The 13,808-nt window shown below is 43.8% G+C and overlaps 1 protein-coding gene across 7 annotated transcripts in view; it reads left to right on the top strand.

Moving 5' to 3' along the window:
• Positions 1 to 13,808, top strand: part of MAPK10 (mitogen-activated protein kinase 10) — a 148,742-nt gene that overhangs the window by 77,886 nt on the left and 57,048 nt on the right. The gene's annotated exons all lie outside the window — the stretch shown is intronic.

The raw sequence follows: 13,808 nt of genomic DNA, 5'->3' as shown, positions 1-13,808 counted from the left end.
CATTTGTTAAGCACTTATTCTGTGCCAAGCACTGTACTAAGCGCTGAGGTAGATATAAGGTAATCAGGTCAGACCCTGTCCCTGTTACTCATGGGGAATACTGTTTAAGAGGAAGGGAGAACAGGTATTGAATCCCCATTTTAAAGATGGTGAAACTGAGGTATGGCAAAGTTAAGTGACTTGACCAAGAGCATTGTTGTGTCTATTATTACATTGTACTCTCCCAAGCACTTAGTACAGTGCTCTACACACAGTAAGGGCTCAATAAATATGATTGAATGAATGAATAAGTACTATGGAAAGGTTCAAGGCCTTTGTTGTAGACTTGGTTTCTGGCCTACAGTGGGCTCCCAGGCTTAAAGGAGAAAGGGAAGGGGCAGTTAAAGAGCAAGTTCAGTACAAGCAATGGTTCAACAAAACCAAAAGAGGAGCGATATGCCAGTGCGAGGAGGGAATCTTCCTCAGAGTCTCAGCACTTGAGACAGAAGCATCCTTAATCCAACCCCGACGCTGCCACTTGTCTGCTGTGTGAACTTGGGCAAGTCACTTCTCTCATCTTTGCCTCAGTTACTGAGACTGTGAGCCCCACATGGGATAAGGACTGTGTCCAACCCGATTTGCTTGTATCCACTCCAGGACTTAGTACAGTGCCTGACACAGAGTAAGTACTTAATACATACCATTATTATTATTATTGTTAAATGGTCACAACCATGGCACTATTTTCAATATTTCTAAGAGGTTTCTGCCTACTTCCATGCTCCAGTCTTTCCCTGGAGTTGTGGGTGTGGGAGACCCTGATTGGCTAGGCTTTGACCTTCTTTCTGTCCTCCCTGAACCCCATCAGGGGATGTTCTGCTCAATTATCTAGCAAGGAAAGAGTTTTGGCTTGTAAATACATCCTTGCACAGAGGGAGAATAAAGCAGTCTTTCCCCTCTAGACTGTAAGCTTGTGGTAGGCGAGTAATGTGTACTAATTCTGTTTTATCATACTCTCCCAAGCACTTAGTACTGTGCTGTGCACACAGTAACTGCTTAATAAATACCACTGCTTGATTGAGTCCCTCGCTATAAGGCACGGCTCTTTGGACGTTTCAGTGCTCCCTGCAGCTAAATGCTCCGCAAAAAGAGTGGGAAACAATGTCAACTGCAATTAGCAGCACAATCTTGCTTCCTCTAGAGGTGCGAATGATAACTGTTTAACTGCTCCTGTGATTTCTTTTTAGTGACATTTAAAAACCAGAACTACACGCCTCCCTAACCCCTACTTAAGAACAATCACATCCTCTGAAACATCAGCTGAAACACACCAAATGGTGATTTTTTCTGACCCACTTAGACGGCTCCAACCCCTTCATCTAGGGATAGAGCCGACTTGTCCGGAACTGCTTCGGGGTGGACCAGAAATGGGTGTCAGAGGTGCTAGGGAGATCATGCAGGGAGCTGGGAGGATGAACAAAATACTTTGGGTTGGTCAAGCGTGGAGTGGACTGTGGTCGGAGTTTCCCCCAGCTCTGCTGTCTGAAAATCAGCAGAGTTTGAACCGGCCTTTGACATGGTTGGAAAGAAGAGAATCCCAGTTCACACCTTGGCCTCACTCTCAGGTCTGAAAAGGAGGGCCTGTAGAAAATGCACAGAATGAATGTGAAAGTCATTTGCTTTTCATTTGGCTCCTTCACAAAACTTTTTTTCTACGTGCATTTTGGCTAGAACAAAATTAGGGACTCATAACCTGCTCAGGCTCACCAGACCGGGTTCTCAAAGGAACTGTTGGCACATATATACAGGTGTTAGAATAAGTGAGTACAAAAGAGCAAACTTTCTTTGGCATGAGGTTTTGCAGGACTTGTTCCTAATAATAATAATAATAATAATGGGATTTAAGTGCTTACTATGTGCCAAGCACTGTACTAAGTGCTGGGGTGGATACGAACAAATCGCATTGGACATAGTCCCTGTTCCATGTGGGACTCGCAGTCTCAATCCACATTTTGCAGTTGAGGTAACTGAGGTCCAGAGAAGTAAAATGACTTGCCCAAGGTCACACAGCAGATATGCGGCAGAACCGGAATTAGAACCCATGGCATTCTGGCTCTTAGGGCTGTGCTCTATCCACTAGGCCATGCTGCTTCTCATACTGTGGGAGAATTTGAGTGTATTCTCCCACCAATTATTCCCCCACCAAACTATTATTTTCCCAGTGCAGGAGAAGCAGTATGGTCGAGTGGATAGATTGCGGGCCTGGGAATCAAAAGGGGTTGTTATCCTGGCACCACCACTTGTCTGTTGTGTGACCTTGGGCAAGTCACTCCACTTCCCTTTGCCTCAGTTATTTCATCTGTAAAATGGTGATTAGGAATGTGAGCCCCATGTGGGACTTGGACTTTGTCCAACTTTGTATCTTCCCAAGCACTTAGTACAGTGCTTGGCAGATAATAAGCATTTAACTAATACCATAAAAAAATTATTCCCTGGTATGACTCAAGGTGTTTGTTTTCAGTGAAAATTCCTGTTAATTTTCAGTGAAAATTCTGTAGTTCTGAGGGCCCCTTTCACCTTGTTTCTTCTTCCAGATCCAAAGTGCCAATCTTTAAATGCCACACCCCCTTGGCGTGGAATGGGAAAAGTAGGCACAAAAAAATTTCCCGTAGTCCCAAGGAACGGGCTGCTTCCTGGAGACCAGCCAGCACTGGATCATTATAGACTCACGGCTTTCTCCCCCCTGGTATCACGGCTGTGTAGTGGGCGTGTGTAAAGTCCTTGTGCGGCTTTAAACTTTAATAAGTTTTGACAGACAGCTCATAAAGACAGACTCAAAATGGTGGTGAAAAGCATTATTCAAAAAGGGCTTTACAGCATTGCTGGAACCATTTTCAAGCCATGCACTTTAAACCCCATATTTTCATTTCAGGCTTACATAAAATGGCATGTAGGAAAGGAGGTTAATTGCGTGCCATGGTTAGCTGAACTAAAGTCAGTAGTGGCAGAGAGAAGAAATAAATCTCAATTGCAGTTAAACTTTATGAATTATGGTTTTCACTGTCATTTAAATTTTCCTATCATCTTAGGTCTGCCCAAAGTTATTAAAGTTCAAAGTTACACAAGGACTTTATGGGTACTTCATCTCCTTTCAGGTATGATTCAAGTTCATGGCAGTTAGCCAGAATGTCTTGGATCCAGTGTCCATAGATGATCTAGGGATTGGGCAAAAAGGTGCAGAAATGGGCCTGATAATAATAATAATAATGGTATTTGTTAAGTCCTAACTGTGTGCCAGGCACTGTACTAAGTGCTAGAGTATATGCAGATCAGGCTGGACACAGTCCATGTACTACATGGGGCTCACAGCCTTAATCCCCATTTTACAGATGAGGTAACTGAGGCCCGGAGAAGTCAAGTGACTTGCCCAAGGTCACACAGCAGACAAGTGGCAGAGCTGGGATTAGAACCCAGGTCCTTCTGACTCCTAGGCCTGTGCTCTATCTATTGCGCCACGCTGCTTCTTGATCTGAACATATGGGTCCAGGTGGGTCTGGATATTTTCTAGAGCCGTAGTGACTCGTGGAACACTTCAAGCCTTTTAGTGATTCTTGACTTGATGGTGTCTTGAGGAGTGAGAGTAGCCCAGTGATGGTCTTCACTCCACCACTCTCTTGGATTTACCTTGTTGTCATTGTCTTATACTGTCGAGTCATGTCCGACCCATAGCAACGTCATAGACACATCTCTCCCGGAACGCCCCACCTCCATCTGCAATCGTTCTGGTAGCGTATGCATAGAGTTTTCTTGGTAAAAATCCGGAAGTGGTTTACCATTGCCTCCTTCCGTGCAGTAATCTTGAGTCTCTGCCCTGGACTCTCCCATACTGCTGCTGCCTGGCACAGGTGAGTTTTGAGTTATAGCGGATTGCCTTCCACTCGCTACCACTGCCCAAGCAAGAAATGGAAATGCCTCTGCTTGACTCTCCCTCCCATAGTTGGGACTGATAGAGGACTGGAAACTCTGCAGGTGTGACCCTGAGGGGTGTGGATTTACCTGCTCTCAGTTAAAGTCTGTTGAAGAGTGGAAATAAGGAGGTAAAATGATAAGAAGAGGGGATTTGTTTAACACTTATTATGTGCCAAACACTACACTAAGTGCTGGGATAGGTACACTACAATCAGATCTGACACAGTCCTTGTCCCACATGGTACTCAGTGTCTGAGAGAAGGAAAACAGGTTTTTAAACCCAATTTGCAGATGAAAGAACTGAGTCACAGAGAAGTTGAGGGAAGAGCACAAGGTCACACTGCACACAAGTGACGGAGCTGGGATTAGATCCAGGCCACCTGATCAATCAATCTATGGTACTTGAGTGTTTACTATGTGCAGAGCACTGTACTAATCTCTTGGAATTGCAAAGTCCACAAGGCCCTGCTGCTTATGTTGAAAACTGAAAAAAGCATGGGCCAACAGCCTCTACACACTGGGCAAGGAGAGTGGGCAGCAATCAGCTGAAGTTTTTTTTTATTTCAATAGCATTTGCTAAGTGCTTACTATGCGCCAAACACTATATTAAGTGCTGAGGTAAGTACAAGTTATCAGGTTGGACCTAATCCATAGCCCACAAGGGCCTCACAGACTTAATCCCCATTTTACAGATGAGGTAACTGAGGCCCAGAAAAGTGAAGTGACTTACCCAAGCTCACACAAAAGACAAGTGGCAGATCAGCACTGCCAGGCTCATAATTCTGTAAGAGGTGATAATGTTGCACATGCACTGACTGGTACACACGTGTATATGCCCTGCCTGCTTTGGGCAAGTAGGCACATTTGGTGTGGGACTGGGGATGGATCGACCAAATTAGGTACTCAGTGTCTACTGGACAAATCTGTCGGGTGTATCTCTCTTGTTATTTTTGAACCACTAAGGCCCACTGATCTTTGCAAGACCTAAGGATGTGTTTTGTTGGGATGATTAAGTCAATTACATTTGGGGTCCTTGGGACAGAGAATCGCAAGGATGTAATGAGGGAAATTCTGGCCCTAACCACTACCAACTTTTAAATGAAATGGGGTTTTAAGTATTAGAGAACTGCCAATGATTGCAAAAATTTTGTTGGGAGCTTTGAAGATGGCGAGCCCTACTGTGGAAGCCAGTGCCTCTCAGACAATGCTGAATTTGGTGATATACCTTTTACCTAGTGGATTGCATTTTCAGCATTTTTTAACAGCACTCTAGAGAGGCCAGTGGCGATATTTACATCGGATGTCATTCACTCCAGGGATTTCCAAGGATGGAGTGGAATTTGAGCCCGGGCCTCTGGGGAAGCTGGAGGTCCAAAGTGTGCAAATCATGGGTTTGCCCCTCCAAGTGTTTAGCTACTTCTATGGGTCACTTCCTGAATCCCACTCCCAGTTCCTCGATTTGAATGGTGGAAAGTGAACATAAGAACATTAAAGGCCAAGTCAGTGATCCATCTGGCTCTGTGTTCCATCTGGGATGGTCACAATAGGACACTTGGAGGAACTGTGATGGTTGCCCAAATTGACATCCATTCTAATGAAGCTCATCTAACTACCGTAACTTTTACCTCTTAACATCCTTAACGGGCTACTTTAGGACTTTAGTAATCCATTATGGACCTTTCACCCATGAAATCATTCCAAATTTTCTCGAACCCTCGGATATTTTTGGCTGCAAAACCTCCAGTGGGGGGCAAATTCCATATGCTCAGCACCTGTCTAGTGAAGAAGCGATTCCTTTTGTTCATTTCAAGCTTCAGCAGATCCTGCTACTGAAGAGATACTAAGTCACTCCCTCTTAGAGGACAGGCCGAGAGAAACAGGGCTGCCTAGCTGATAGAGCACAGGCCTGCAAGTCAGAAGGATCTGGGTTCTAATCCCCACTCCACCACTCGTCTGCTGTTTGACCTGGGGCAAGTCACTTAACTTCTGTGTGCCTCAGTTTCCTCAACTGTAAAATGGGGATTAAATAGCTGTTCTCCCTCCTACTTAGACTGGATGCCCCATTTGTGACCGGGACTGTATGCCCTAATTAACTTGTACTTACCCTAGTACTTAGAACAATGTTTGAAGCACAGTAATAATAATAATAATAATAATAATAACTGTGGTATTTTTTAAGTACTTACTATGTGCCACGCACTGTTCTAAGTGCTGGGATGAATACAAGCAAATGGGGTAGAACACAGTCACTGCCCCATGTGGAAATCACAGTCTCCATCCCCATTTTCCAGATGAGGTAACCCAGGTCCAGAGAAGTGAAGTGACTTGCTGAAGGTCTCACAGCAGACAAGTGGCGGAGCAGATATTAGAGCCCATGACCTTCTGAATCCCAGGCCCGTGCTCTATCCACTACACCATGCTGCTTCCCTGTATTTAACAAATACCCTCAAACAAATGGTGGGCAGAAACTCGTTGTGTGGCCCTCAATTTGATGGATTAGCCTCTGCTGTTAAGCAGCTTCTCTGGGAACTGGAGCGCATGATCTCCCATTCTCCCCAACTCAGTACCTCATCTGACCACCTTGGCCGCACACTCCGGGTAGCAGTGCAGTGGAACACAGATGCCATCAGCTCAACAAGGAGCTGCCCACGCCAGGCACACACAGCATGTGTGGGTTTGTGCCAGGCCTGCTGGGCAAGTGGGGAGGAGGACCCTGGAAATTCAGCAGCCACCCGTTCCTTCAGCAGATTATTTTTTTAATGGTATTTGTTAAGCGTTTACTATGTGCCAGGTACCGTTCTAAGCACTAGGATTGATACAAGGTAGTCAGGTTGGACACACTCCATGTCAATCAGTCAGTCAGTTGTATTTATTGAGCACTTTTTGTGTGTGTGGCTCAGTGGAAAGAGCACGGGCTTTGGAGTCAGAGGTCATGGGTTCAAGTCCCGGCTCCGCCAACTGTCAGCTGTGTGACTTTGGGCAAGTCACTTCACTTCTCTGGGCCTCAGTTCCCTCATCTGTAAAATGGGGATTAAGACTGTGAGCCCCCCGTGGGAAAACCTGATCACCTTGCAACCTTCTCAGCGCTTAGAACAGTGCTTTGCACATAGTAAGCGCTTAATAAATGCCATTATTATTATTATTACTAAGCACTTAAATGCTTAAGTATTACAGCTTAAGCACTGTACTAAGTTCCACATGGGCTCACAGTCTTAATTCATGTTTTACAGATGAGGGAACTGAGGCACAGAGAAGTGAAATGACTTGCCCAAGGTCACGCTGCACAGAAGTGGAAGAGTTGGGATTAGAAGCAAGATCCTTCCGATTCTCAGACCCATGTTCTATCCACTAGACCACATTGCTTCTCTGGGCTTTCTGCTAGCGCAGACATCCCCCAGTCCAGCAAAGGTTTTTCCTGGTCAATTGACTGTCATCATACTGAGCTAAGTTTCTCAAGGAAAGGTAATGGCCATGCTTTTCTGGCTCTAATGGAATGATGAGAAGCAGGGTGGCCTAGTGGATAGAGCACAGGCCTGGGAGTCAGAGGACCTGGGTTCTAATCTACCACAGCTGCTGTGTGACCTTAGGCAAGTCAGTTCACTTCTCTATGTCTCAGTTTCCTTATCTTGAAAATGGGGAGTAAATAGCTGTTCTCCCTCCCCCATAGACTTTGAACACCATGGGGTGCTGGTGCTATTTCTGATCTGATTGTACTGCATATGCTCCAAAATAATAATAATAATAGTGGTGTTAAAAGCAAACTCTTATAACAATGCTTGGCACATAGTAAGCACTTAACAAATACCATCATTATTATTACTAAATAATGCTGGCATAGATACAGAGTCATCAGGTTGGACACAAGCCCTGCTCAGCATGGGGTTCAAGACTTAAGCACATCAGTACTTAACATTTGGCACATAAGAAATGCTAAAAAATTATTATTATTACTATTATTTTTATGAAGTCTAGCAGTATAGTTTTCACTGAGCCTATGTCCTGGTTTTCATTAAGCCTGCTCTTATTGCTTTGAGTCTATGTTCACATGGCCAAGGTTCATTTCCAACATTGCATTAAAACCCAATTTATACTCAATTTACTCTGTTCAGTTTTCCCCTTCATGATTTGAAACTTCTGATCTGTTATTAGAACTGAAGTAAATGTTTGACAGTGCCCAAATCAAAGAATAAATGCAAATGAACTGTAAAAGAACTAAGAAACCACACCTGCTGCTATCAAACCTAAGCACTTCCTACAGCTCTCTGCACACAATAAGCACTCCTTAAATACAATTGATTGATATTCTTTCAGAAGCAAACACACCTCAGCAGAGCACATGGAATTCATTTATTAATATGGGATGAAATGAATCGGTGGTATTTATTGAGTGCTTACTGTGTGCCGGGCAGTATATTAAGTGATGAAATGAAATTGTGTATAATAGAGGATTTACTTGCTGTTTCTCATATTCTGGGAACAATTCCTGTTACTGACCTAGAAGTCTTGTCCATACTGTCCGAAGGTCAGGATGGCTTGCCAAAAGCAGAAGGCAGGGCGAACATACGACAACTAAATCTTAGCATATTTAAATCCTTACACTTGCGCAAGATTTTTCCACACCCAGTTCTAAATGATAATAACAATAATGATGATGATGATGGTATTCGTTAAGCGCTTACTATGTATCAAGCACTGTTCTAATCGCCGAGCTAGATACAAGGCCATCAGGTTGCCCTAAGTGGGGCTCACAGTCTTAATCCCCATTTTACAGGTGAGGTAACCAAAGCGCAGAGAAGTTAAGTGACTTGCCCAAAGTCCCACAGCTGACAAGTGGTGGAGCCGGAATTAGAACCCATGACCTCTGACCCCCAAGCCCATTCTCTTTCCACTAAGCCATGCTGCTTCTGCCACACCAGGTCTGACCAGTGGTCCACCATCCCAGTTTTGTGTGTCTAATGACAGCTTTTTAGAACACTGGGGGTAAATTATGACTCTCTCCTTAAACCCATGATTGTGCTTTGTCTTTAAACTACAGATGTTTCGTATGGCTCAACTTATTAAGTACTGCCAAAGCAACTTTCCTATAGCAGCTACTATAATAATGATAACTGTGGTATTATGTGCTTACTACGGGCCAGGCACTATACTCAGTGCTGGGGTGGATACAAGCAAATTGGGTTGAACGCAGTCCTTGTCCTACATGATGCTCACAGTCTTAATCCCCATTTTACAGATGAGCTAACTGAGGCACAGAGAAGTGAAGTGACTTACCCAAGGTCACACAACAGACAAGTGGTAAAGTGGGATTAGAATCCAGGTCCTTCTGATTCCCAGTCCCATACTCTATCCACTGGGTCATGCTGCTTCTCATATGATGAATAATCAATCAGTGGTAGTTGTTAAGCGTTTACTCTGTGCAGAGCCCCATTCTATGCCTTTTTCAATGGCTGAAGCATAAACTGTCATGCAAATTTTGAGAAATAGTGTGAATAGGTTGAGTAATGTGGAATCTCCAAAAGAATGAAAGCATGAAATTTTCATTTTGAACTGCCCAAATCTCCTGAGATACAAAAGAGGTGGTTTCTGCTTTAGCTGATAATAATAGTAATAGTACTTGTTAAGTGCTTACTATGTGCCAACTACTGTACCAAGCACTGGGGAAGATGCAGGATAATCAGGTTGGACATAGTCCCTGTCTCACATGGGGCTCACACTCTAAAAAGGATTTAATCTCTGTATAACAGATGAGGTAACGAAGGCACAAAGAAGTTAAGTGACATGTCCAAGTTCATATAGCTGCTGGGACCATCTGGAAATCCCAAGAGTAACAGCTTTTGATCCTTGCAGTTACATTTCTTCTTTCAAGCCTGCTCATTTGGTTGTTTAGTTAAGTAACCTCTAGAAACGTTGTCAGCTCTTGAATCAGTCATTCAATGTTATTTACTGAGCACTTTGTGTAGAGCCCTGTACTAAGTGCTAGGAGAACACAGTACCATTGGTAGCCGTGATCCTTGCCCTCGAGGAGCATATGGTCTAATGAACTCGAAGTCCTTAGGTCTGGTCCTTGTGAGCAGGGAATGTGTTTCTTTTACTCTCCCAAGTGCTCACTGCAGTGCCCTGCACGCAGTTAATCACTCAGTATGACTGCTGGTTCTCTTCCCATGGTGCTGTTTGTCTGCTTTGGGCTGGGCTCTTCCAACTTAAAAAGTCAGGGATTGGCGGTGGATTTGGGGAAGGAAGAAAAATGTTTTCCCCATCTCATAAAGGTGAGCGAGAACTTGTCACCTAATAAACATGGTGGTGGCAAGATTATTATAGGCTGGATGGGAAAACAGGAAAACCTCATTAATTCAAACTGAGCTAAAATGAAGTTCCTGATCCTTCAGACCAGCACCTTGCTTTCTGTCTTTGCCCAATCTACTCTGCCAAAGGGAAGTCAGGCTTCAAGCCATAGAAGGAAGAGTTGGATCTACTGGGTAGTTGGCAAAGACTAGGTTAAATGGCAAGGAACAGGGGATATACAAAAGTAGTGAAATTAAAGATGTATTAGAAAGACTGAGTCAGGAAGTGACAGAACAGTTAACAAGATGAGAAGCATCGAGGCCTGGTGGGTAAATCACAGGCTTGGGAGTCAGTGGTACCTGGGTTCTATTCCAGGCTCAGCCACTTATCCGCCGTGTGTGACCTTAGGCAAGTCACTTAACTTCTTTGTGCCTTTGTTACCTCATCTGTAAAATGCGGACTAAGACTGTGAGTCCTGTGTGGGACAGGGATTACGTCCAACTTGATTAGTTTGTATATACTGGCACACAGTAAGCACTTAACAAATAACGTTTAAAAAAAAATCAGGACACCTTCCAGGAAACGAAGCTCTTTACATACTGCAAACAGACAGACACACATACACACACAGAAATATATCACTGCTTTGAAAATACAGAAAATTCAGACTGGGTCCCCCCTTGAGTTCTAACTAATGAGGCCTTACTGCAAAACTGGTTAACATGGATCATCTGGGAAATTGAGTTTTATTCCCGTGCAGTTGCACACACCTGAAGTAGATCATTAATAAGTTACCACATGACATCTCCCATTCAGTTAGCAAGTGAAAATATTTTAGCTCTTTTAACTTGCCCTGTCACCCACAACTGGCAAATGGAAATGCCTGGAGAAATCTTCATTTCTAATCTCAATAGATGATTTAAAAAGATACCAAACCAGAATTAAACACCCTCACCAAAGGAATTTTTGGTGACCCTGGTTAGGCAGCCAAGCTTTACAATAAAAGCAAATGTTGCTCATTCTCATTACGTGCACAAGAATATTTATACCTTCACCTTGTTGGTCCGTTAGCAAGATGGCTGTAGATTTGAGGGAAATTCTTGGTAACCAGGCAACATCCTTGTTGTGAGTGGATTCTGAATTCAAGAATATTTCACACGGGGTTGAGGGAGAGGTGGGAGTGGGGTTGAGAGAGAAGAAGAGGAGGAGAAGGCCGGAGAGTATCTTAAGACTTGAAGAGGAGGCCCAGAGTAGTCGTGTTTTGCCAACTGAATTTCTGGTAGGCAGGTTCACATTTCACCAACATAAAACCCAATTGGGATGGAAGGGTGCCAGCCAAACTGAAAAACACCAGGCTTCACCCAAGCTCTACACCTACTTTTTGCTTTTTGTGAGCAGAGTTGTGAAAGTGTTGAAAGATTCTGGGGACATCTTTTTAGAATCTTAAGGGGAAAAAAAATAACACCAAATCCAAAAAGTAGGATTTGGCATTGCAAGAGTTGGAGGTTGATACTCCAGAAACAGCAGGGTCTAGTAGAAAGAGCATGGGTTTAGGATTAGGAGGACCTGGGTTCTAATTATGACTTTCACTTTGCTGTGTGACCTCAGGCAAGTCACATAACTTCTCTGTGCCACAGTTCCCACATCTGTAAAATGGGGATTAAGACTTGAGCCCCATGTGGAGCATGCACTGTGTCCAACCTAATCAGCTTGTATCTACCCCCAGCATTTAGTACAGTGCCTGGCACGTAGTAAGCTCTTAACAAATACCATTGAACACTAATGAAATGGTGCACTGCTTTACATGTTTGGGAAAGGACAACATCAAAACTACACACATTCCCTGCCCACAATGAGCTTACACTCTAATAAAGGAAGCAGACATAAAACTGTATCCAAATTGTGGGATCTGAATGTTATTGAACTGAATATGCTGGGGGTAGGGAAGAAAGAAAAGGGCATAAAATGCACAACGTAAGCTGCAATTTATTTAGAAGGTGGAGAATTCAAATTCGACATTAGATGAGCTCTGGTGTTCGAGGCCATCTCGCTAGCAGCGATTTTGAGTGCAAGCAGTTCATGCTCGACTTACCTAATAGGAAAACGTTCAAAAGTCTCATCGGCTTTTATCACCTACAGTAATTCTCCAAGAAAACGAATATCCACGTGAAGTGGGTTGGTCATTAGTTTGATATCTGAAATCTGCCCCCAAGTAATAGAACCTCTTTTATAAGGAAGCTGCTGACTAACTCTGCTCACTGGGAGAACAGAACAGGAAGCTTTGAATAAAATCAAAGAACTCTTTCAAATTCAAGGCAGGATCGTTATCAATTAGTATTTAATGAGACACTTTGATTTGGATGCTTTTGCCTCCTGTCAGCCTTTCCTAAATTAGCATTATTTAAGAGTGTCAATGCAGAATTTCAGTAATAGCTGCCACCTCTCAGGCCAAAAGTCATCTCCGGCTCTTCCATAAATAAAGGAATTAAAGAAAATATTTACTGTCCAGTGGAACCCTTTTTCACCCTAACATTTACTTTATCGAGTGGTCCTATCATCAGGATTGATAGCAGAACAGTTTAGGCGATGAATTCTTGGCGCCCATAGCTGCCACTGGTTTCATCGTAAACTTCAGGCATATTTTTTTTACAATTCTACTGGGCTGCAACTGGAGCATTTATAATAAAACCCGGTGGTGAATTGCAGTTCTTGTAAAAATGCCACAGCACTTTGGTCCCCCGGAGTAATCCCTGTTAAGTGGTTTGGCCCCTGACTGGGTTGTACACAGAGGCTGAAGGAAGATTTCAGAGTCGGGTAGAGCCAGACTGTTGGGAGTCCAGGAGAAGGTCGGGGCCAAAGTAATAATAATATTAATTATTATGGTACTTATTAAGTGCTTACTTTGTCCCAAGCACTGTTCTACGTGCTGAGGTAGGTACAACTTAAGTTGGACACAGTCCCTGTTTTACATGCGGCTCACACTCTTATCCCCATTTTACAGATGAGGTAACTGAGGCACAGATAAGTTAAGTGACTTGCCCAAGGTCACACAACAGACAAGTTGGCAGAGTCAGGCCCATCTGACTCCCAGGCCCGTGCTTCATTCATTCAGTTGTATTTATTGAGCACTTACTGTGGGCAGAGCAGTGAACTAATAATAATAATGGTGTTAAGCGCTTACTATGTGCAAAGCACTGTTCTAAGCATTGGGGGGATACAAGGTGATCAGGTTGTCCCACGTGGGGCTCACAGTCTTAATCCCCATTTTACAGATGAGGGAACTGAGGCCCAGAGAAGTTAAGTGACTTGCCCAGAGTCACACAGGTGACAATTGGCGGAGTCAGGATTTGAACCCATGACCTCTGACTCCAAAGCCTGTGCTCTTTCCACTGAGCCAGTGCTTGGGAGCATACAATAGAAAAATAAACAGACACATTCCCTGCCCACAATGAGCGTACAGTCCAGGTTCTCCAGCTTTTGCCGAAGGATGGGCAACCCCTGCCTTTTTTGCCCAGCTCCTCTGGCCATATCAAGGATACCTTTAGCTACAAACAGTAACTGCAGCTGGGGTGAGAATC

This window comes from Tachyglossus aculeatus, chromosome X5, assembly GCF_015852505.1.
Source record: "Tachyglossus aculeatus isolate mTacAcu1 chromosome X5, mTacAcu1.pri, whole genome shotgun sequence".
In the NCBI taxonomy this organism is placed as follows: domain Eukaryota; kingdom Metazoa; phylum Chordata; class Mammalia; order Monotremata; family Tachyglossidae; genus Tachyglossus; species Tachyglossus aculeatus.
Note: the sequence above shows the minus strand (reverse complement) of the source record. Positions and strands in the feature narration are given on the sequence as shown.